This window comes from Myotis myotis, unplaced genomic scaffold, assembly GCF_014108235.1.
Source record: "Myotis myotis isolate mMyoMyo1 unplaced genomic scaffold, mMyoMyo1.p scaffold_m19_p_15, whole genome shotgun sequence".
Lineage (NCBI taxonomy): Eukaryota > Metazoa > Chordata > Mammalia > Chiroptera > Vespertilionidae > Myotis > Myotis myotis.
This window is the reverse complement of record NW_023416319.1, coordinates 19,011,912-19,037,412: the sequence shown is the minus strand read 5'-3', so window position 1 is coordinate 19,037,412 and position 25,501 is coordinate 19,011,912. Positions and strand designations below refer to the sequence as shown.

Here is a 25,501-nt window from a genome sequence, read left to right as displayed (position 1 = left end):
CAACCGCTACCCTTCCCATTGGCTAATCAGGGAGATATGCAAATTAACTGCCAGCCAAGATGGCGGCTGGCAGCCAGGCAGCTGGCTGCTAACATGAGGCTTGCTTGCTTCAGTGATGGAGGACTCCAACGTTCCCCGCCTGCCTTGCCGGCCTCTGAGCTTGCAGTTTCAAACATTGTAACAAATATAGAAGCTAAACAAAACCCCAGAAACCTGCTTTCAGCCTGCCAGGATCTCAGAGCTGGAGTTATACATTGTTTCGATTATAGAACCCAAACAAACCAGATACCTGCTTTCAGCAGCAGAGGCCTCAGAGCTGGAGCCAGAGCTAAAGCTGGCCCAGAATAAAAAGAAAAAAAGGAGCAGTTGGGAGCTTCAGTCACCCATCAGCCTGAAAACAGCCCTCAGCCCCTCACCCAGACTGTCCAGGCACCCCAGTGGGGACCCCCACCCTGAAGGGTGTGTGACCAGCTGCAAACAGCCATCATCCCCTCATTCAGGCTGGCCAGGCACCACAGGGGGGACCCCCACCCTGAAGGGGGTGTGACCAGCTACAAACAGCCATCATCCCCTCACCCAGGCTGGCCAGGCACCCCAGTGGGGATGCCCACCCTGATCCAGGACACCCTTCAGGGAAAACCAGCCAGCCCCACCCATGCACCAGGCCTCTATTCTATATAGTAAAAGGGTAATATGCCTCCCAGCACCGGGATCAGCAGAGCCGAGAGGCCTCCCGGCACCAGGATCAGCATGACAGGGGGCAGCGCCCAAACCCCCTGATCGCCCTGTGGCTCTGTGTGTGACAGCAGGCGGGGCCACAACCTCCCTATCCGCCCTGCTCTGTTCATGACAGGGGAAGGCGCCCCAACCTCCTGATCAGCCCTGCTCTGTGCCTAATATGGGGGAGCTTCCCAAACCCCTAATCGCCCTGCGGCTCTGTGTGTGACAGGCTGCAGCGCCCCAACCCCCTGATTGGCCCTGCGCTGTGTGTGACAGGGTAGAGCCATAACCTCCCCATTGGCCCTGCCCTGAGTGTGAGAGTGGCGACACCCCAACCCCCTGATCGGCCCTGCTCTGTGGGTGATAGAGGGTGGAGCCCCAAACCCCTGATCCGCCCTGCTCTGTGTGTGACAGGGGGCGGTGCCCCAACTCCCCTATCGGCCCTACTCTCTGTGTGACAGGGGGCGGTGCCCCAACTCCCCTGATCGACCCTGCTCTGTGAGTGACAGGGTACGGAGCCCCAACCCCCCTGATGGGCCCTGCTCTGTGCGTGACAGGGGGTGGAGCCGCAACCTCCCTATCAACCCTGCCTTGAGTGTGACAGGGGGCGGTGCCCCAACCCCCCAATCGGCTCTACACTGAGCATGACTGAGGGTGGCATCGCAACCTCCCAATCTGCCCTGCTCTGTGCATGACAGGGGGCGGTGCCCCAACTCCCCAATCAGCCCTGCTCTGAGCTCGACCAGGGGCTGCACCTAGGGATTGGGCCTGCCCTTTGCCAACTGGGAGTAGGCCTAAGCCAGCAGGGCGTTATCTCCCGAGGGGTCCCAGACTGCAAGAGGGCACAGGCCGGGCTGAGGGACTCCCCTTCCCCCCCCCGAGTGCACAAATTTTTGTGCACCGGGCCTCTAGTCAATAATAACCTTAAATGTAAGTGGATTAAATGCTCCAAACAAAAGACATAGGTAGCTGAATGAATAAGAAAACATGGCCCATATGTCTGCTGTCTACAAGAGACCCACCTCAGAACAAAGGACTCAAACAGACTGATAATGAAGGAATAGGGAAAAAATTTTCAGGCCAATGGAAATGAAAAAAAAGGGTGGGATAGCAATACTTATATCTGACAAGTCAGACCTCAAAGTGAAGGCCATAATAAGAGATAAGGAAGGCCACTTCATAATACTAAAGGGAGCAATTCAACAAGAGGATATAACTCTGGTAAACATATATGCACCCAATACAGGAGCACCCAAATATATTAAAAAAAACTTCTGGAAGATATCAAGGGAGAGATCGAAAGCAATACAGTGAGAGTAGGGGACTTTACTACCCCATTTACACCATTGGATAAATCCTCTAAACAAAAAAATCTGCAAAGAAACATCAATCCTAACTGCCTAACTAGATCAGACAGAATTAATTGACATCTTCAGAACATTTCACCCCAAAGGTATAGAATGTACATTCTTCTCAAGTGCACACAGGGCATTTTCAAAGATAGACCACATATTGGGACACAGGCAAAGTCTCTTCAAATTCAAGAAGATAAAAATCATACAAGCATCTTCTCAGATCACAATGGCATAAAATTAGAAATCAACTACAATAAAAACAATGAAAAAAAATCAAACACTTGGAGGCTAAATAGCATGCTATTAAACAATGATTGGGTTATCAAAGAGATCAAAGAAGAAATAAAAAGCATCCTGTGTAACAAACACAACGAAAACACAACAATCCAAAATCTATGGGACACAGTGAAAGCAGTCTTGAGAGGGAAGTTCATAGCTCAACAGGCCTACCTCAAAAAACAAGAAAAAATGGTAATAAATTATCTAACCCTACAACTCAAAGAATTAGAAAGAGAGCAACAAGAAAATCCCAGAGTAAACAGAAGGAAGGAAATAATAAAGATTAGAGCAGAAATAAATGACAGAGACCAAAAAAGCAATACAAAAGATCAATAAAACCAAGAGCTGGTTCTTTGAAAGGATAAACAAGATTGATGAACTTCTAGCCAGGCTCACCAAGAAGCAAAGAGAGAGGACCCAAATAAACAAAATCAGAAATGAAAGAGATGGAGTAACAACTGACCCCACAGAAAAACAAAGGATTATGAAAAAATACTATGAACAACTCTATTCCAACAAACTGGACAGCCTAAATGAAGTGGACATATTCTTAGAAAAATACAAGCTTCCAAAACTCAATCAGGAAGAATCAAAGAACCAGAATAGGCCGATAACTACTGAAGAAATTGAAGCAGTAATCAAAAATCTTCCAGCAAACAAAAGCCCAGGACCAGATGGCTTTACAGGCGAGTTCTACCAAGCATTCAAAGAAGAACTAAAATCTATCCTCCTCAGACTGTTCCAAAAAATTCAAGAGCAAGGCACACTTCCAAGCTCTTTCTATGAAGCCAGCATTACCCTAATTCCAAAACCAGATAAAGACACCACAAAGAAAGAGAACTACAGGCCAATATCCTTGATGAACATAGATGCCAAAATCCTCAACAAAATTCTAGCAAATCGGATCCAGCATTACATTAAAAACATCATACACCATGACCAAGTGGGATTTATTCCAGGGATGCAAGGATGGTACAATATCCACAAATTAATAAATGTGATACATCACATAAACAAATTCAGAGACAAAAATCACATAATCATATCAATCGACACAGAAGAAGCATTTGACAAAATCCAACACCCTTCCTTGATAAAAACTCTCTGCAAAGTGGGAATAGAGGGATCATACCTCAACATACTAAAAGCCTTATATGACAAACCTACAGGCAACATCATACTTAATGGGCAAAAACTAAATTCATTTCCCCTAAGAATAGGAACAAGACAGGGATGCCCACTTTCACCACTCCTGATCAATATAGTACTGGAAGTGCTAGATATATCTATCAGACAAAAAGAAGAAATAAAAGGCATCCAAATTGGAAAAGAAGTAAAACTATCCTTCTTCATAGATGACATGATACTGTACATAGAAAACCCCCAAAGACTCCATCAAAAAATACTAGATTTAATAAATGAGTTTGGTAATGTAGCAGAATACAAAATTAACATCCAGAAATCTATGGCTTTTTTTACGCACCAATAATGAACTCACAGAAAAAGAGACTAAAAATACAATCCCATTTACCATTGCACCAAAATAACAATAATAATAATAACAATAATAATAATAATAAAAAACCTAGGAATAAACTTATCTAAGGCGGTAAAAGACCTGTACTTGGAAAACTACAGGACATTGAAAAAAGAGATAGAGGAAGACATAAACAAGTGGAAGAACCTACCGTGTTCATGGATTGGTAGAATCAACATCATTAAAATGTCTATACTACCCAAAGCGATCTATAGGTTCAATGCAATACCCATTAAGATACCAACGGCATATTTCACAGATCGAAAACAATCTCTCCAAAAATTCATATGGAATAAAAAAGACCCTGAATAGCCGCAGCAAACCTGTGAAAGAACAAATTTGGAGAGATCACAATACCAGATATCAAGCTATATTACAAAGCCATGATCGTGGTCTCCTTTTTCTTTCTCCTTTCTTTCTCCTTTCTCCTTTCTTTCTCCTTTCTCCTTTCTTTCTCCTTTCTCCTTTCTTTCTCCTTTCTCCTTCCTTTCTCCTTTATCCTCTCTTTCTCCTTTCTCCTTCTCCTCCTTCTTCTTCCTTCTTCTTCTTCCTTCTCCTCTTCCTCCTCCTCCTTCTTCTCCTTCTTCTTCTTCCTCCTCCTTCTTCCTCCTCTTCTTCCTCTTCCTCCTCTTCTTCTTCCTCTTTCTTTTCTTCTTCCTTCTCCCTCCTCCTCCTCCTCCTCCTCTTCTCTTCTTCCTCCTCCTCCTCCTCCCTCTCCTCCTCCTCCCTTCTTCTTCTTCCTCCTCCTCCTCCTCCTTCTTCTCCTTCTCCTCCCCCCTCTTCCTCTTCTTCTTCTTCCTCTTTCTCTTCTCCTTCTCCTTCTCCTTCTCCTTCTTCTTCTTTTTTTCTTTAAAGCCACAGTTATCAAAACTACCTGGTACTGGCACAAGAACAGACATACAGACCAATGAAACAGAACAGAGAAGCCAGAAATAGACCTAAGCCATTTTGCTCAATTAATATTTGACAAAGGAGGCAAGAGCATACAATGGAGTCAAGACAGTCTCTTCAATAAATGGTGCTGGGAAATTTGGTAAGATACATGCAAAAAATGAAACTAGATCACCAACTTACACCATACACAAAAACAAACTCAAAATGGTCAAAGGACTTAAATGTAAGATGGGAAACCATAAAAATCTTAGAAGACTCCATAGGCAACAAAATATCGGACATATGTCATAGCAATATCTTTCCAATACAGCTCCAAGGGCAATGGAAACTAAGGAGAAAATAAACAAATGCGACTATATCAAAATAAAAAGCTTCTGCACAGCAAAAGAAATCATCAACAAAACAACAAGAAAGCCCACTGCATGGGAGAATATATTTTCTAATGCTATTTCAGATAAGGGTTTAATGTTCAAAATTTACAGAGAACTCATACAACTTAACAAAAGGAAGATAAACAATCCAATCAAAAAATGGGCAAAGGACCTATATAGACACTGACCGAGAGACATATGAAAACATGCTCAAAGTCACTAATCATCCAAGAGATGCAAATCAAAACAATGAGGTACCATCCCACACCTGTCAGAATGGCTATCATCAACAAATCAACAAATGACAAGTGTTGGTGAGGATGCGGAGAAAAAGGAACCCTTGTGCACTGCTGGTGAGAATACAGACTGGTGCAGCCACTGTGTAAAACAGTATGGAGCTTCCTCAAAAAGTTAAAAATGGAACTCCCATTTGACCCAATAATCCCACTTCTAGGAATATACTCCAAGAAACCAGAAACACCAATCAAAAAGGATATATGCACCCTTATGCTCATAGCAGCACAATTTACAATAGCTAAGATTTAGAAACAGCCTAAGTGCCCATCAGCAGATGAGTGGATTAAAAAACAGTGGTACATCTACACAATGGAATGCTACACTGCTATGAAAAAAAAAAAAAAAGGAACTTTTATCCTTTGCCACAGCATGGATGGAACTGGAGAGCATTATGTTAAGCAAAATAAGCCAGTTGAAGGAAGATAAATATCACATGATCTCACTCATATGTGGGATATAATGATGAACATAAACTGGTGAAGAAAAATAGATCCAGAGACAAGGGGCAGGGGAGGGGGCTTTAAAGATCAACCAAAGGACTTGTATGTATGATATTAGCATAACCAACTGACACAGACCCTGGGGCAGTGGGGCCTGCCCTCGGGGGTGGCAGTGTATGTGTGGGGCCAATTGGGGAAAAAGGAGACATATGTAATACTTAAAACAATAAAAAGAAAACATAAGATGCACTGTCTTTCGCAGACACTAGCTTCTAGTAGCCATCAAAATAGTTGTCACAATTACTATAATTTGCTTTGTTCAGCTTTGTAATATGTATTAGAAAGCATTTTTCACATCCTTTTTCTGGTCAGACTACTAATATCTGTACACAGTCAATGTTAGACAATTAAATAACATTTTTATTTGAAAGGAATTAGAAATCCTCTAGAAACGGAGGCTCTGGAGAGTAAAGGGGTTTGTCCAAGGTCATAGTGCTGGGCAGATAAAGAGGTCAAAGTTCTTGATACTGAAAGCGTCTCACATTGCAATACAACATCTCGCCCTCATCACAATTTTAAGTGCAATTGAAACTTCCCTTCTCCTTTTACCCTCAGCCAACTGCTCCTTCCATGTTAAAAAGTATTTATTGAACACTAGTAATTTATTGAGTCTAGTAATTGCTTATTTGTGAACAATTTTTTGCTAGTACAACCTATCTTTAATCCAGTACACTACTAAGAATCTACAATACAACATCAATAACAGCCAAAAATAAATTATTTTATATTAAACTGTAAAATCCAACCAATAAAGGGGGAAGTACAATATAAATTATGATATATCAACATAATGGAATAATACATAGCCATTATGCTATTCTGATTGTTACCTAGAAAGATAGGAAATGTTTATTACATAAATATTGAAAGCAGGATACAAAGTACAGGTAAATACAATGATTAATTCTGTAGATGTTTTGGGCTTGGCAGGAAATATGCAAAAATACACTCAGTAAATGAGATTGTGGAAAACTGGTTTTCCTCCTCAAAATTTTTCTTTAATCTTATATTGATTGTTGTCAATGTCCAAACCCTTTTTAGATAAAATTTAATGGTACCTTAAGAGAGACAATTAGATAATACTAACCTCTTATTTTACATTTACCATTCATGTTTACCAAACGTTGTAACATTTCACACTCATAGAAAAAATAGCAATATAAACCAAGTACGTTAGAAGAATTTTATTACTAACTCTCATAATAATCCTTCAAAAAAGGTGTGATGCCTCCCACAAACCCACACACATTATAACCAAGTAGTTTTGTTGAGTATTGCCAAAAGTAGGCCTCTGCCTTGTCCCACAACCAATGAAACCCAATCAGACTTTCCTTGGCATTTATTAAATTAGACCTTGGGAAAGAAATTCAGTCCCTCTTTGGTGGCTAAACTGTGTCTGAGATGGAAGGAAAAGGAGAGTCTGGTAACCAAGTTTGTAACCGTGTGAAAGAACCCATACTGAGAAAATGAAGCTGACCAGAAAGTAGTAGCTCAGAGTTGGAAAGGGACAGACAGTTCTTATGACATTGGTGTCAGTGATCCCTGAGTCTCAATTGCACCCCTTTCTGGAGTGATCTCACACAAAAATTTTCTACTTTTCATGTTTGCCTAAATTATTCTTAGATGGGTTTCTGTCATTTGAAATAAAAAGGTCATGCCTAATATAGCAGATATTATTATTCCCGTTTTACACATAGGAAATCTAAAATTCAGAAAAATTAAGTAAGATTACAAAGTTAGTAAGCTTTGGCTTTGAAGCACTACTTTTTCTATGAAGGCAAGTTGCATTCGTGGAAGAAAAAAAGGCAGCTAAAGGAAAAAGTTACAAAAAGGGAAAACATAAAATAGAACGGCAGCAGTACGTCAAATGGAGAAAAATAAAAGTTTCAAAAAAACTATATACATACGTTAGCACACACACAGAATTTATGCCCAGTTGAAACTGAGAAAAGACCAAGTATTTCTAATATTAAGTTAGGAAAACAGAACAATTGAAAAATTATAGTAACAGCTGATTCCATCTTAGTTTTTTCTTTTTACTTTTTATCTATATTGTATCCAGAAGCAGCTTAACTGAGCCTTTTGCCTTAGGGTCTCCTACATGAGTCTCTCCATAGAGCATAAAATATATAATAAGAAAGCAAAGAACAGTGCCAGAGAGAATCTTGGCAAGAGTAAATTCATGATCTTTTGTAACCTAGACATAAAGTGACTTTTCATATCCTATTCTTCAGAAGCAAGTCACTAGGCCCGGCCCACACTTAATAATTATCCAAGGGCATGAATATTAGGAGTGGGGGATCACTGGGAATCATCTCAGAAGCTACCTGCCACTCGAGTGGTAGCTGAAATGATGATGCATCTTATAATGGACAAAGTCTTAGATTCACTGAAATACAGTAGGAAGAACTCAGTAAATATTTCTTGAATGGTTAAAATGAATGAAAAAGATAAAATAACACTGTCCTTTTTCACATAATCAATGACAATTTTCCTGCTGTGTTATCAATATTTCCAAGTGTTTCTGACTGTCACTGTGACTATACCAACTTCCTTCAAATTGATTTTCTAAAAACACAATCACAGAAATAATATAATTGTTTTACATCTGCTGGCAGAATGTACCAGCACCTTTTTTTAGTGCAATATTAACATGTGCTAACCCAATAAACAAATCAACATTCCCATCTCAAATAACTCATTCAAGAGGATAAGCAATTCAAATGATTCGTCATGAGCTAACAATATGCTCCCTCTTCACAAAGACCACTGTGATTCTTAGCCCACTGAGAAGTGGTAAGACTTTTTTCCCCTTTACTTGTTCTACTATTGACATCACTGTTTACACATGCACTGACCTCTGTCTAGCTTTCTGCACCATCTTATATAAGGGCTGTAATAAAGGAAAGTTCATGTGAAGGCTATCTAAGCCAGGCAGGCCTGTATATACAAGTGACGAAGTGGTAGTTAGCCCCTTTTGCGTTCTACTAATTAAACTAGAGAAGGAAGATGGGTTCAAAATGAAGAAGGTGAGAGAGCCATTTTACAAGCATTAGGAGACAAACACTAACTCCTTTTCTTTTTCAAACCAAAGCATACTGCAATAACCTTGTCTGAACAACAATAGTTTGACTACAGAAATACCATAGTCCTGGCTCTATTGAAGAAGAAAAGCAAAGTATTTTCATCTTAATTGGTAACATTAAGATATGCTGATCATTCTTATAGAGTTATTTTGTTTGTTTGTTTTTCAAGAAAACGTACTGTCTTTGTGAAGAAATGACAAAGTCAGCATACGTGGAGCCTTTGGACTAGATGTTCTTCCAAGAAAGTCTCCCTCCTTTGTATGCAAGAAAAGGGTCTGCTTTGGAGAAGCACCAGGGAAGTGACAAAAAAAATAATACATGAAGTATAATATTTGGCCACATTGTGCACAGGGCTAGGAGGAAAGATTCAAAAAAGCCAAATGTAGCTGACTTCAAACAGCGTAAGAAGACAGATAAACTGAGTGTGCAGAAAACCTGACAGTAGGTTTACTGGAAAACAGGGATTTTGAAGATGTTTTAAAAGACTTGGTGTCTATGTGGGTCTCTTAATCTCATAGGAATTCTGCATGCTGTTTTTCATACTTGTAAGATCCCCAAGGGCAGGAACAGAGCATTATTTCTCTGTGTATTTCCAAATATAGTGTCCTTTACAGGAGGTGCCTAGTAAATTATATTATTGTAAATTATATTTATTGCCTACTTACTAATATATAAACAGATTCTCTGCTACAAGCTTAACATAGATTATCTAACTAAATCTCTACATCTCTTTGAATAATTATCATCATAAACCCCACCTTACAAATGAGACAATGAAGGCTTAGAGATCATATAGCTATAATCTGTAGAGCCAAGATTTAAGCCTAGGTAGCTGATTCCAAAGCCTTAGCCACTCTTAACCCTACACCAAATGACTGCTGACTTCAATTGCTGCTCTTAGTTCCAGAGAGGGATCTTCCTGATTCGGTTTTACAGAATTCTATTTTTCACAAGTCTTGCACAGAAAATAATAATCTATTGTCACAGGTGAGCTCCCTTTCACAAGTGAGGTACTAAGAAGGTCACTTCTTTTTCTCATACCCCAACAATGCCTCATATATGAAAAGAGGGAGGTCAAGAAAGCCAAGGGCCATTGAGGAAGGATTCCTTGCTCGTGTGTGTGTGTGTGTGTGTGTGTGTGTGTGTGTGTGTGTGTGTGTGTGTGTGTGTAGTTGGGGGAAATTTGTTACAGCCCATCTACCACTCTTCTCCAGGATGGGGTGGAGAAGAGTGGTAGATGGGCTGTAACAAATGTCACTGGAAAATCCCTATGCCCTCGGGGTTAACTTGTCACTCATTCACAACTCCATGTGAATTACTTTGATCAGTTTGCCTTCCTTTTAGGGACTGAAAGAATTCCTGCCACTTTTGCCAAAGAAAATGACCAGCCACTGAGGGCAAAGGCTCTGATAATCAAGTAGTTGTATTCATCAGCTCAGAATAACAAAACACCAAAGACTAGGTGGCTTATACATAGAAACTTATTTTCTCACAGTTCTGGAGGCTGGAAGTCCAAGATCAGAGTGCCATGGTCAGATTCTTGTGAGAACTCTCATCCTGGCTTGCAGATAGCCTCCTTCTCTTTGTGTCCTCACAAAGCTTTTACTCAGTATGTGTGCATAGAGAGAAAGAGAGACATTTCTTCTTATCAGGCCACCAATTCTATAGGATTAGGATCCCACCCTTATGATTTCATTTAACCCTAATTACCTCTTAAAAGCCCTATTAAATACAGTTACTTTGGAATTTAGAGCTTCAACATATGACTTTGCAGGGAACACAATTCAGTCCAAAACAATAGTGGTAATAAGCTCTGACAAAGAATAATGACACCTAACCCACCCTTTCTGCCCCCTACCCACTCTGCCAGAGCCCCAAATAAGTCCAAGTCACTGGTATAGCTGCAAAAAGGTGCCAAAGGCTCCTGGTGGACAAGGGTAATATTTCTTAAACAGGAGAGCTGGGCTTCCTTCTGGTAGTGGGGTTGACCTGGCAGCTCTGAGATGCCCAATAAAAGACTTCCACTGGAAGATCACAATGGGAATTAGAATTCATTTGGTGCTCCCTTGAGTCTTTCCACATGACTGGAACCTTGCTGTCTTGGCCGTATTCCACATGGACATGTCTAATCCAATTCTGCTGCTGTGACTGTGATCTTTTGGCCTTATCAATGCCTGCTTACCTCTCCATGCTTCTGTCTAACACAGGAGGGACCTGTGCAGACTCACATTTCACTGCACCAAACTGTGTTCACACTACCTGGGTCTGGCCTCTTCTACCCCAAACCCATGTCTGTGCACTGTGATATCTTGTGTTATCTACCTAGCCCTGCTTGATGCTGGTGGGCCCACATGCTTAAGAGCAAAAGGACACAGCCTCCACACTGACGTAGTGGTAAGGATAGCCTATTTTGGAGCTTGAGGAATTGGGGCAGATGGTTAGACAGCTGACTCATACTAATCTGGAGCATAACTAGGGAGTATAATAACAGGCATCAAAGAGGAAGTATAACATGCCATATGATAGAATGACTGGTTAAGAAAACAGGCTTTGGAGTCCTATATACCAGGGTCCTCATCTCAGATCTGCCAATTGGTCACAATGCAACATTAAAAACCTTACTTAATTTCTCTAAGCTTCAACTTTTTCACCTCTAAACTGGGAATAGAATTCCTAAATTCACATGGTTTTGCAAGGATTATAAAGATAATATAAGCAAAGTGCTGAGTATGGTATCAAATCTATACTAAGCATTCAATAAATAGTAGTTATTATTAATAAGAAAGAACATAGAGTTGGAGGAAAAGGGCAGTAAGCGTTTGCAAAGGACCATGGGAAGTAAAGTAGGAAGGCCTACAATTTTCATTCCCTTTTCCATTCTATTGAGAGCCCTGGTGACACCATATATGTTACTAAAAATCATCTTGACTAAACACCAGTAATAGCTAGATACCAAGGTTTCCTAAAAATATGACAATTCAAGCAGTATTGGGGAGAATACAATGACTTTTAAGCTTTACCATCACCAATCCATTGAAATTGCTTTCTGACATTTCTAAAGGTTCTTTATTTACTAAGTTTTCACTTTTTATTACAGAAAATAAAAAGGAAATCTTCAGATTGATTTTAATATATTTTTCTATAGCTTTTGCAACTTTGGTTTAAGAAGTTTACTGATTCATATGAAAGAACATAATAAAAGAAACTGCTTCCTTCATTTTGAAACATAAGATGAGGTGAGTGTTGATGGTGCCCACACAGAAGAGACAGGCTCCACTTTTTCTACCCAATTCACCATTTACTGAGTACCCCTAAATGCAAGCCCTGTGTGAATGCTGAGGAATGTTTTGAGGGAAAGCTGTGCTCTCCAGCTCTGTACTTGGAGTAATATCTTCTTACATTCTCCCTACATTTCCTTCTACTCTCGTAATCCTACTTGCCACCCCTTTCTCTGCAACAAAGCCATGAAACCTCTTTATCTTTCAAAATCTACCTTCACCTTAATGGGTACAGAGGTCTCATTCTCACCTCTATGAGCACAGAGCATCATATGTTATCACCTCTTCTCAGAGGTTCCCTATATATACTAAAGCCATTTCATCCTGGGTATTCATTTTTCTCCCTTAAAACGTTAGAAATATTTCAAAGTTAACAAGTGTCCCTTGGTTTCCAGCTACTTGCAAAATATTCTGAACGTTTTTTCATACCACCAGTGGTTGGTTTTTATTCACTTTTAGGGAGATTTAATGTGGGGTTTTTATGCATGAAGTCAAAAGAGACAGCAAGCTGAATACCAGTCAGCAACATGTAGCTGCTGGAAACCTGGGAACATAACTCTACAAAGTACCAACCTTATTTCATAAATGAAATAAAAAAACCTTTTGTTCTATTTGAGGCAACAGTTATGAGGTGAGTACAACATAAACCTAGTATTTTCCACCTTCTTTAGGATGAATGTATAATTTACATTGTAGGGAAGCTAATAACTCAAATTTGATCTTTTTAAGTACCTACAGATGACAACAGATGCCCCCTTCCCAAAACATAACTAGAAATGAAGGTTAAATTAAGCAGTAAATACTTGATGGATCAAAGCTAGAAAGACCTATTTAAACACATTACTATATCTACAGAAAGAAGGTGTGGTTCACAAGAAGACTGGTCACCCACAGAAATAGAATCACAGAGAAAAATGCTGATATGAGTAGGAGGAATTTTAGCCTACAGATTTCATTAACTCAACAAATTGTTTACTGAGTACCTACATTGTTTTAGCTCTGAGGACACCACACTGAACAAAGAAGATAAGGTCCCTCTCCCACCAATGTTACATTCTACATGGGAGAGACAAACAATAAAAAAGAAAGAAATGAGAATTTCCAATTGCTAAAAGTGCCATGAAGACAAACCAGAGAATAACGGTATCATAAAGTATGGTATATGCTGGCAAGAGAAGAATACTTTAAATTAATTTTGCATAGGGTGGCTGAATATACAAAAAAAAAAAAAAGAAATAAAAGTGGCTTAAATGAAATAAAGTTTATTTCTCTCTCATTTAAAAGAAGCCAGGAAGTAGACAATCCAGGACTGCTTTAGAGAGTCACAAATTCATCAGGGACTCAGGCTTTCCAGATCTCTGCTCCATCATACCTAGTGAATGCCCCTTTCCCATTATTCAAGTTAGCTGCTAGGACACAGTAACCATTTGGTATTTCAGGGAACAGGGCAGAACAGGGGAGAAAAAAAGAACCATTTCCTACCTCTTAGGAATTGTCTCAAAGCACCACATTACTTTTCGGTTTACATTTCATTGACCAGAACTTAGTTACAGGACAACATGCATCTGCAAGGGAGCTTGGGTAATATAGTTGCTTGGCTGTGTGCCAATGTGCCTAACAAGGAATAAAAGGGAGAAGGGATATTGGGAAACAAACATCATTTTTTTGCCAAAGGTGGTCAGGGGAGCCCTCTCTGGATAGCTAACCTTTGACCTGAAGTCTCAATGAGGAGGAGGCAACCATGAAAAGATTTGGAGATAGAACATTTCAATCAGAGGAAAGGACAAGTGAAAATTCGCTAAAATGGTAATGAACTCTGTGTGTCTTTGAAATAAAAAGAATGCTAGGGCACTGGCAAAAAGTGAATGAGAAAAAGTGTAACAGCATGAGGTTGTATTAGCATGTTAGACCTTGTAACTGGCCACAGTAGTAAGTTCAGATTGGAGCATTTTCAGTCGTCTTGAAAGGACCATCCTCATTGTGATAATGATGAACAGGTCAACCTTTCCTGAGACCATCAAACATTTGATTTATCAGCATTCTCTTGTCATGAATATGGTTTTCTAATTCTATATGCTCCATCAATAATATGACTTCTGATTCTTGCATCTCACTCCTTTCCCCCCCACTTCCTTAGCAGCTTTTCACAACTGTTGCATTGGAGTGCTTGAGCTTTAAGAAGATCATGTAGGCATGTCATGAACAGATATAATTCAAGATAGTTAAATCTTAAATTGCCTCAAAATAAACATATTGGTCAAGTAATATAAGATTTCATTCTTGGCTTCCAAGAAAAATATTCAGAAAAGACTCTCTTAACCTTTGTTTGCAATAAAATAAACAGCTCAACAGTTTCCCTTCTGCTTCTCCCAAATTTCATAAAGAGGTTTGTGGGAAGTGTTCACATCTGCAGAAAGAAGAAAGGGAGCAGCTGGAAGAGCTGCCTCTTCTTCCAGCATGTGCTCTTGGTAAGCTTTGACAATCTGAGCCACAGATCTTCCAGAAAGTTTAGCTGTTTAAAGACTGATCTGGATTCCTAAGAGGAGATCAGTAAGGTTGCTAACAAAACATTGCCCTATAAGGCTAGTGTCTCAGAGGTCTTTCATTGTCTCTATATATGTCACCCACTCATATACTCAACACACACGTATTCATATATACTTAGATACATATACAATAGCTAAACCAGACCAAGAAATTTGCATATGACATATTTTTAACACATTTGTAGAACCTGGCTGGGTATTATACAGAACAACTTAAAGTCAAGGATTAGTCAAATGGATAATGGAGTTGTAAAAAGTATGGAAGGAAGAAGAGGTCACACAGAGAACTATGAAACAAAAGAGGAGCTAATGCAACAAGAAAAGTCAAACTTCGATTTTAAAAAAATGAGTAATGTTAATGTTTATTAATCATGCTATCCGTTATTGAACATTTATTACATGCTAGGAAATGTGCAAATTATCTTATACCATTTAATAATAAAAACCTCAAGAAACAGGCACTATTATTATGCCTGATTTATAGTTAAAGAAACTGAGTACTAGAGAGATTAAATCTCTTGCCAAATCTGAGAATTAGTAAGTGATGGAGCTGGACTCAACCCAGATCTGTCTCACTCTAAACCCTGTGTTCTAACAGCTTCTTAAGCTTACGTGGTGCTCATATGCCACAGGGGTTAAGAAGGAGGAGAGAGGAAAATGCAAACTTAAACTTCATTAATATTAAAAGTTTATAATATTTCTACTAGATTATATTCCTATCACACCTCACCTGGAGTATCATGTCAAATTTAGAATCTAATTTAAAGACACAGACTTGCCGAGTTAGGAAATACCAGTTCCTACCACTTCCAGCTATATGACCTTGATTAGTTCCCTAAGAACCTCAATTTATCCATCTGAAAGTGGGAAAAATATCTACTTTACAAAGTTGATGTGAAGATTAGAGATAATGTGTGTGAAGTGAAAAAAAGAGTGTCTGAAATATGGTAAACAGAGAAGGCACTAAAAGCAAGGCATCCAATATATTTATTTTTCTAAGAGGAGGGTGACTAGGATATTGATCATGTTATTATTAACATTAGCATGAGATGTGAGTTCATACTTTCCAAGGGAGTGGTTTCATTATTACTTTGCATTCTGCAACAAATGATAATTCTCAGCAAGGTTAAAGTTGGGCTCTTCTGAGGCAAATAAGATAGATATTGTAAATTTTGTATTTTCACATTCCCCAGAGAACTGAGAGGGATTCTCTCCAGATTCTTGTCAAAATTATCTCTAAAAAAAAAAAATGGTCAGTGGGAAAGAAGTCGCAGTGGCTGCTGATGTGCTGCCAAGTCCAACACCCATATCTCTTCAAAGGCCTAACCCAAAAAGAAATAATCACTTTCTGTCTTGACTGACAGCATTTATCTTGGATTTCAAAGCATCAAAGAACTGTTGGAGCCTAAGATGTTTTGTGAAATGATACTAATGTGTTCAATTATCTATATTTGAGAGATTATATTTCTGAAGCTGATAAACTCCAGCAAACCTCACTAGCAAAGTCCATTTTCAGTATATAAACGTCATCTACATTCGAAAAGGCACCCATTATTCTCATCTGCAGAGGCATTTATAGTCTAAAGCAGACTCACAGATGATTGGGGTGGAGGCCTTCATCTAAGATAGAGACAACTATAAAGAAGGCATTAGATATATAAGAAACCTAGTATTAGGCTCATCCTTATGTCTAAACACAAAGTGAGTTCTGGGGACAGAAAAATATGCCTGCAAAATAGGAGTAAGTCTTCCTCCTCCTCTTCTTTCTACCATAGAAATCAGTATGCTTCTATAAACAGCTTTTCCATGGGACTATCCTTGCTTCAGATTCTGCCAAGTAAAAGCCTCATACACCACTTCTTCTATGAAATCCGCCTCTTTTCTGCTGAAGTCATGTCCATCAAACCTAAAATCTGTACTACTGATTCTCCAAAGTACTTCCTTAAAAGTGAGACTGGTACCAGGAGTAGTAACAGAAGTTATCATATAGCACCGAATCACATAGTGAGAAAGTCATTCCATTTTCAATTCTGTTCCTGAATTTCTAATTTGTTAAAAAGTAAGTCTCAGTGTCATGCTAATATGTCATTAGCATCTCTCCAACACTTGCTAAGCTTTCTTTTTACAAGGATTCAGTCTCAGAGCCAAGGAACAGGCAACACTACCTAGATAGAATTTAATAACACTATTTTGTTTATACCGTCTTTATTTTTAGTTACTGTCTTTTTATGGTAAGTGAACTGGTTTTCCATTTATAGTACTAAGATAAAGTTTACTTTCTTAATTCATTTATTTGAATTATTAAAGTTAAAAAGATGGATCAACTGTAAAATGGTATACAAATAAGGGGGAAATTATGAAGGTGGGCTGAAAGTGAGTAAATTTGGAAGATTCTAGTTATTCTACAATCTGAAAAGAGAGTATTTGAAATGTGCCCATCATCTACTATCCAAAGGAAGAGCTACTCTCTTCCTCATTTGTAGCCCCACAGCTCTGTTTGTATCTCTAATACAGAGGAATTCGTCCTCTTTAAATTGCATTTAGCTACGTGCATTTCTTATTTTCCTAAATGGAGTGTTAGCTTCTGGAAGTCTTGCTCATTTTTGTAGATTCCCTTTTTGTTATACAAAGGAAATTCTCTGTGAATGTTGAACTAGGAAACTGATTCACCTCCATCACACTTGTAGAAGAATACTGGTAGTCACTTTAAGAATTCTCAGGACCCACACAACATAATTTCTCTACAGCACACAATTTTAGTGAAAGTGTAATTATATTGAGCTATTTGGCATTCCTTTCATTTTGTCCCTTTTTCTAGCTAATAACTTGATTATCTATACTAATAAAAGGGTAATATGCTAATTAGACCAGACAACTTCTGGATGTCCTTCCAGACAAAGCCACAGTGGTGGGGGCCAAGGCAGAGGTGGTTAGGGGCGATAAGGCTGGCAGGGGAGGGCAGTTAGGGGGCAATCAGGCTGGCAGGGGAGGGCAGATAGGGGGCGATCAGACTGGCAGGGGAGCAGTTAGGGGATGATCAGACCAGCAGGGGAGCAGTTAGGGGGTGATCAGGCCGGCAGGCAGAGGCAGTTAGGGGCAATCTGGCAGGCAGGCAGAGGGGGTTAGGGGCGATCACGCAGGCAGGCAGGTGAGTGGTTAGGAGCCAGCCCTCCCGGATTGCGAGAGAGATGTACCGGATTGGAGAGGGTGCATGCCGGGCTGAGGGGACTCCCCAACCTGTGCATAAATTTCGTGCACTGGGCCTCTAGTTGTTTGAATAATAACTTAGAAACCATATCACCTGCAAGTTGTTAACATGTTAAAAAAAAAAAAAAAAAAAGGAAAGAAAAAACAACATTCAAACCTGTAAAGACTTCTTGTACGCTTATTTGAGCCAAACTGTTGACAACTGCCAGGAAGCAGAATCTCAATATATTGGGATAATGCTCCAGAGAATGGCAGTTTTTACCTTGTTTTATACATTATACTTGAAAGAGGAGATGTAAGTGGGTTACATGGACACCACTGGTGATAGATTAGGGAGGCGAGAGAAGGCAAAGCGGGGAAACTTCTGGGGTTGGATAAAAAGTAAAATGATAGACACATACTTCTTTTACTGAGGTGGGTGCAGGATAGTTAACAGTCAACAATTAACTCAGTAACAATGAGGGGATTTGTGGTCTCAGCAGAGTGGTGCCTGTTCTTTGAGGGGTCTGGAAAAAGGAAAATTACTTTGACATTCCAATGATATGTTATTATAGATACAAAAAGACAATAGGCTCAGTTAAGGTAAAGATTGACCTTTGTCAGGGAAGATACTGGCCAAGGACTTGACTACCCACCATAACTGCTTTTAGTTAAAGTTTTAATTTCAGATCATCCTTTGTGGTTAGTTTAGGTCTTTGAGCTTGCAAAACCGCCATGCAGACCTTCCCTGAGCTTGTCAGGTTAGCATATATAGACCCTTTTTCATCCACAAAGTATCAAACATCTGAAACTGTCACAATGTTAATTACACTTAATTTCTTAAAGTACCTTCCTTCCTTTCCATAGTATTCCTCTAGTCCAGTGGTCGGCAAACTCATTAGCCAACAGAGCCAAATATCAACAGTATGATGATTGAAATTTCTTTTGAGAGCCAAATTTTTTAAACTTAAACTATATAGGTAGGTACATTGTTATTAACTTAATTAAGGTTAATAAGGCTTAGGAAGAGCCACACTCAAGGGGCCAAAGAGCCGCATGTGGCTCGCAAGCCACAGTTTGCTGACCACGGCTCTAGTAGGTTTCTCCTACGCTCTAACACACTATCTGTACTTAACCTCTATGAATCTGTTTCCTTTTCTAGAATACAAAGATAAATAATAATGTTTTCATATAGTGTGGTAAATATATATTGATTTTTAAAATATTGACATACTTGACACTTGATAGGCATTCCATGGAAGTCATTTGAATCTGAATATAAGGTCTCTTCCACCTCTAAATTTCAATGATTCTCTTTCTCAACCAGTCTATCCACTCCAATCTAATTCCCATATTCATTTCTTCCAAACAAAAATATTCCTTCATTTTCTTGTGCCCTCCTTTACTTCTACACAAATATTATCCATCCTCCAAGTTCTCTCCAAAACCTACTCTATTCTGTGAAGTTTACAAGAGAAATCTCAGCTAAAAATGATTGCTGCCTCTTCTAAACACTCAAGTCTCTTAATTGTTTTTCCATTATGAAATTTTCATGTATTCAGAATGCATCATTCCAGCGGTATTACATGCTCCTTCAGGGCAACTACTCTGAATTTGTTCCTCTTTGTCTCCCTCCTTCATTCAATGATGCATGGGGTGTTCTCTCTGATGGGGACTGAATTAACACAGAGTTCTAAAGGATCGGCAGGAGTTGGCTGGGCAAAATGAGGGAGGAAGCGCTTCCTGGCAGAAGGGACAGCTGTGTGAAGGTCCTGAAACCAGAAACAGCTTGGCAAATTAAAGTAACTGAAAAAGGAGATGAGGTTGAGAAAACCGAAATGCATCAGGGTGAAGCATAGCAAAGTGGAAGAGAAAGGGGACTAGTTCCTTCCCCTGAGCATATTCTATCATAGGGCCGCATTTTGAATAGATGCCAGTAATATATTGAATTACAGCTGTTAATGCTATAATGAAAAGACTTCAGAAGTAGCAATAAGAAAGCTGCCAGGGTAATAAAAAGAGAAGAGAGTTAGAAAGTGGTGAGTTTCTTTTAAATTTTGGTTTTTCTACCAGCCTCTCTTGGTCCACTCCCTCTTTGGCCATCCCTCTTCAACTCCTCAGATACTTAGATCCTTCTAGGGTGAGGTTCCGATCATGCAGGGCTCACCAGGCCATGGAGGAAAAGTCGGGGTTTTAGGCAAGGGAGTGTATGATCTGGTTTGCATGCTAACAAGATCATCCTCTGCCTTGAAAACCATGCTTTAAAGGAGAGAGCAGTTAGGAGACGGTGGCAGACTCCAACATGTTTTCTTCTGAGCTTTTAGCTAGCAATTTCCATAAAGGCTTAAGTTCAAAAAGATGATATGAATATTGAAGCTGGTCTAAACTCAGAAGCAATAGTATATCCCAGAAATAGTTTAGCACATACTACTATATTAGCCCCATCCCAGACATGACCCAAATGTGATTCTGTATTGGAGTTTATGATATATAGAGTGCTGTAACACAGACATTAAGAAGCCATATTTTATTCTCTCCCCTTAAACCAGTGGATGTCTTCCTTCTCCTTATCTAACTTTTCAACTATTGCAATATGAACTGTTTCCAAACCATCTGAGGTTGCAACTTCCCTGTGCTTTGTCTCAACACAAATACAGACTCTTTCTGGGAAAGTCTGAGGAAAGCTCATGAAATATTTGTATGTTTTATTTAGTTTTTCAAGTGGAAAAAACAATAGACATTTCCCTGTTCAAAAAGAAAAAACAAATCTGTTGACTCTAAATTACAAATAACTAAAACCAGCTGACCTTTAAAATGTCAAACTTCACATGTGGTCAAGCCTCAGACAGACTCTAAGCTAAGTTTGGGAAAAAAAAATAATTTAAATAATGAACTGGTAAAGCAACTAAAGTAAAATATTTGGATGATGATTCAGTTGAGTAACCACCAGTGACCCCAAACTGCCACTTGTTTCGGATAGATGCCACGTAAGATTTTAACTTGGGAGAGTTCAGAAACAACCAATTATGCTGGTGTTTTTCCAAATTGACCAGGGGCTAGAGGCAATAGGAGAGGGAGTGTCTGATATATTCAAGATTGAAATTCTGAGACTTTAGAAAATACTGGAAACAAGTCTATTACACACATGACTCACTCGTGGCTTGAATAATGATATTTTTTCAGATTAAAGACTAAGACCTTTATACGACTGAAAAATTAGGGACTTCCCCCTCCCCACACATCTCCCATTATATAATTCAAAATAAAAGTAATACTGAAAAAAAGTATAAAAAAGCCCAATAAATTTGATTTTCTCCACAATGGCCACTTTTATGCTTTTTTTAAAAAAAAAGTTGTAATTCATTTAGAAAAATCTGGTGCATCTTATTTTGCTAGCACTCTAAGCATATGTTTGGTTTGCCTGTATGGATCCCCTATACAGCTATATTATTTAGGTTTCTTATAATTAACACTAGAGCAGCCGTGGGCAAACTACGGCCCGCGGGCCGGATCCGGCCCGTTTGAAATGAATAAAACTTAAAAAAAAAAAAAAAAGACTGTACCCTTTTATGTAATGATGTTTACTTTGAATTTATATTAGTTCACACAAACACTCCATCCATGCTTTTGTTCCGGCCCTCCAGTCCAGTTTAAGAACCCATTGTGGCCCTCGAGTCAAAAAGTTTGCCCACCCGGCACTAGAGGCTCAGTGCACGAATTCGTGCATGGGTGGGGTCCGGCTGGCCCGGCCCCAATTGGGGAGGATCGGGGCTGGGTCTGTCAGGAGGAGGGGATGGCGGGAGGTTGGCCAGTCAGCCTGCCCTGATTGGGGCCCAATCAGGGCTGGGCTGGCTGGGGAAAGGGGCCGAGGGCAATTGGCCAGTGGGCTTCACCCCCTGATTAGGGTGGGGGGGCCAATTGAGAGTGGGGCCAGTGGTGGGGAGGGGCTGTGGGAAGTGGGCTGGCCAGCCCTGCCCCTGATCTGGGTTGGGGGCGGGGGTGATCTGGGGGGGGGGAGCACTGGGTGAGGGGAGGGACTGCAGGAGGTTGGCCTGCCAGCTCCTCCCCCCCAATTGGGGGGGTGGGCAATTAGGGGTAGGACCAACCAGGGGGAGGGGCTACAGGAGGTTGGCTGGCTGGCCCCACCCCCCCAATCCAGCCAGTTCACTGGCCGCAGTGGGCATCATAGCGACCAGTCGTTCTGGTCATTATAGCGTTCTGGTCACTGGCTTTTCATATATATAGATTTCCTGACTTCTATAAAGTTACTATTGTGGAAAGTCTTATCTAAGTACTTTTCTTTCTTTCTTTCTTTCTTTCTTTCTTTCTTTCTTTCTTTCTTTCTTTTTTTTAACCTAAATCAAAGTCCCTTCACATTACTAGATAATTAAATGACTTTCTTAATAAATGAACAAGGAAAACATAATATGATTACACAATGACACTCACGTAACACACTACTCAAGCTGAGCATAAATTCTTATGCACCATGAACAATGTATCTTGGCTTGTGGAAAACTATGTAAAGTTTATGTAAGTCAAGTGTTAGCAACCCAAGTTTACTATACAAATCCTTCCTTTTTCCATTGCTCTTCAGTATCAGAAAGGAAATGTTCAATGTTGATTTTTAGTTCAGGTAGTTAATACTTGCATTGGTCTGAAGCCCAATACGAATGATTTTTGCTCAGACTTCCACTATCCTATGGGAAAAAGAAAATCCCACAAGCCTGAAAAGTGGAAATGAACAAGTCTGTACTTTAACTTTCTCTTCTTTGTGTTTCTGATTTTATCTTTCATGTTGGGTCCTTATTTGAGGTAAACTAAGATGCAACATGAGGTGGTGTTCTAGAAACACCCTCAACTGAAGACAAAATGTGTTGTAGCTTTAAGGCAGTCATTTCTCCCTACTACCTTCAGCTCCTAACCACTGACCTGAGTGTTTGCACTAGAGTAATGTTAAAGGCTCCTTGCAACCCTGACATTTTATAATTACTGAACTTTTGCTGGTTCAGTGAAGGCAAAGATAGGGTTGAATTAGTGGAAAATGAATGATTTAGCAATGCTGCTCAAAGTTAGCTAATACTAAAAAGCATATTAACTTAAGAAATGTATCCTTTTCCGTTATCATTGCAGCCCTTGATTCTAGGACAGTGTTCACATAAATAACCAGCCTAAAACAGACTTTTTGATTGTCCCAACTATATGAAACCATTTTGTAAATTTCTGGGCAAAAGTGACTTATTCTAGGATCAGAATGCATACAGGCAAACAGTCATCAAACAACATGTCACACTTGTGAAATGAAAGAAGTTCCTTATAACAGAGTTCAGGGTGCTTAAAGAAAGAAATAAGCAAAAAGGTGTAGTCAGAAGCCAAGTTATGTGCATGTTATGTTTCTGAAGTAACTTTATCCAAAAAAGTTTAAATGGAGCCAATAAAACATTTGATCATGGAAGTCATCAAATTTGTATTTTATAAAGATGCCTCTGATTTAATTAAAACAGTTTGTAATATGGTGCACAGAGCCACCAACATGATGAAGCTATATTTATTTCCCTGATTCAGAGCTGTTTAAAACCTGGAGATAACAACAGTAAGGAAACAGGATTTTAAAAAAATAATTAGTTGTATTCATTCATCCATTTCTTTTACTCATTTACTTAACAAAAAATTGCTTAACACTGACTACTCTGTGCCAGACACCAGAGTTATAAAGACTAACAACAACAACAACAACAAAATTAATTCTTTCAAACAATATAGAATTTGTAGAGGAATGTAGACATAACCAATATATTCTCTCCTTCTGTTATCTGTCTTTAATTTTTGGCCCTAAAGGCTTCATTGTACAAAAATCCTTAATTTTAATTTATCAGTGTTTGCCTATGGTTGTGCTTTAAAATTTTGTTGAGAAATCATATTGAGCCCTTATAGTCCACACACATATTCACTTACATTTTCTTCTATTAATTTTATGGACTTATATTTCACTTATAGATTTGACTTGTGATATCAAATTACGATATGTAAGTAACACACATACATGGATATTTCTTTGGGATCTCTATTCACCATGGGGTTGTTTATCTGACATTATTATTCATTATTTATGCAATAAATAAAACAACTTTGCTGCTGTCTTTCCTTCTTTCTCTCTTCTGTTATCTAGCTTAAACCATCCCATCAAACCCCATCCTCAAAAACTTAAGATTCAACAGAAGAAAGACAACCATCCTAGTCCAATTTTCCTTACATCAAGTCCTACCCCAGATCAGCAATGCAGACAACATTTAGTTCCCATAAATACAGTCTCATTTGGTGCAGTTATCTCTCAATGTATTTATAAGATTTGTATTTTGGGAGATAACTCCATGTGGGCATGTTCCTTGTTTAGAGATCAAAACACTTTTGATACAGGTGATCTTTTTTTAAAGATGATAAATTGTATATACTGATTCCCTTTACATGTCACGTAATAAATAGTAACACCATTATGTTGAACTATGTATATTATTCTAGATTTCACTACAAAACCAAAAAATAAAATCTGTGAGTTTTTTTTCTTATAAGTACTATAGTGGCTTCTACTGTACAATATAACTTTGCAATGATTTGTATAAAACAAGTGGAAATGATAATAAACTACACTAATAAACTGTAATATTAAGGCTTAGGTACCTTCTTCCATCAATCAGAGGCTACAGTAATCCTCGCCAAGAAAATCCTCAGCAAAGTAGTAACACAAAATTGACAGTGTTTGCAAATTTCTGTTTTAATTATATAACCATGATTACAAGTATGTCAAATTACCTGAATAAATAAGCAATCTTCTGCCTAAAAGTCACAACTTTGACACAAAGAAAGAAACTGTTCAGCAAAGAGCTGTTACCCAAGTAAAATCAGCAAGTTGACTCATTAATTTCAGAATACATATCTACACTGTATCACAATCTCAGAACGTTCAGAGAATTTCCTAACCACAAACACTTTTGTTTCTGAATGTAAATTCTCATGTAAGTATTAGAGGCTCCGTGAAGAATTTGTGCACAGGTGGGGTCCGGCTGGCCCGCCCTGATCAGGCTTATTGGGGTGGGCTGGCTGGGAGGAGGGGCTATGGGTGGTTGACTAGCTGGCCCCACCCCTAATCAGGGTAGTGGGGCTGATTGGGGGTGGGGCCAGCCAGGGGGAGGGGCCACAGGCAGTTGGCTGGCCGGCCCTGCCCCCTGGTTGAACTCCTGGTTGAGGGGACAATTTGCACATTAGCCTTTTATTATATAGGATATGAAAATGCTATCTGCAAAATAAAACACATAGACCTACAAAACTTAAAACAGCATCTGCTGTGTAAACAGTAATTCTGAACTAGATGGCCTTGATGATCACATCTTAGTTATAACAAAAGGTAAATTTCAAATCTGTTTTACCAAATGTGAACAACTTCTAACAAGAAAA

The 25,501-nt window shown here is 39.2% G+C and overlaps 1 protein-coding gene across 1 annotated transcript in view; it reads right to left on the bottom strand.

Moving 5' to 3' along the window:
• HPSE2 (heparanase 2 (inactive)) overlaps window positions 1-25,501 on the bottom strand; it is a 531,613-nt gene that overhangs the window by 330,006 nt on the left and 176,106 nt on the right. The window lies entirely within an intron of this gene.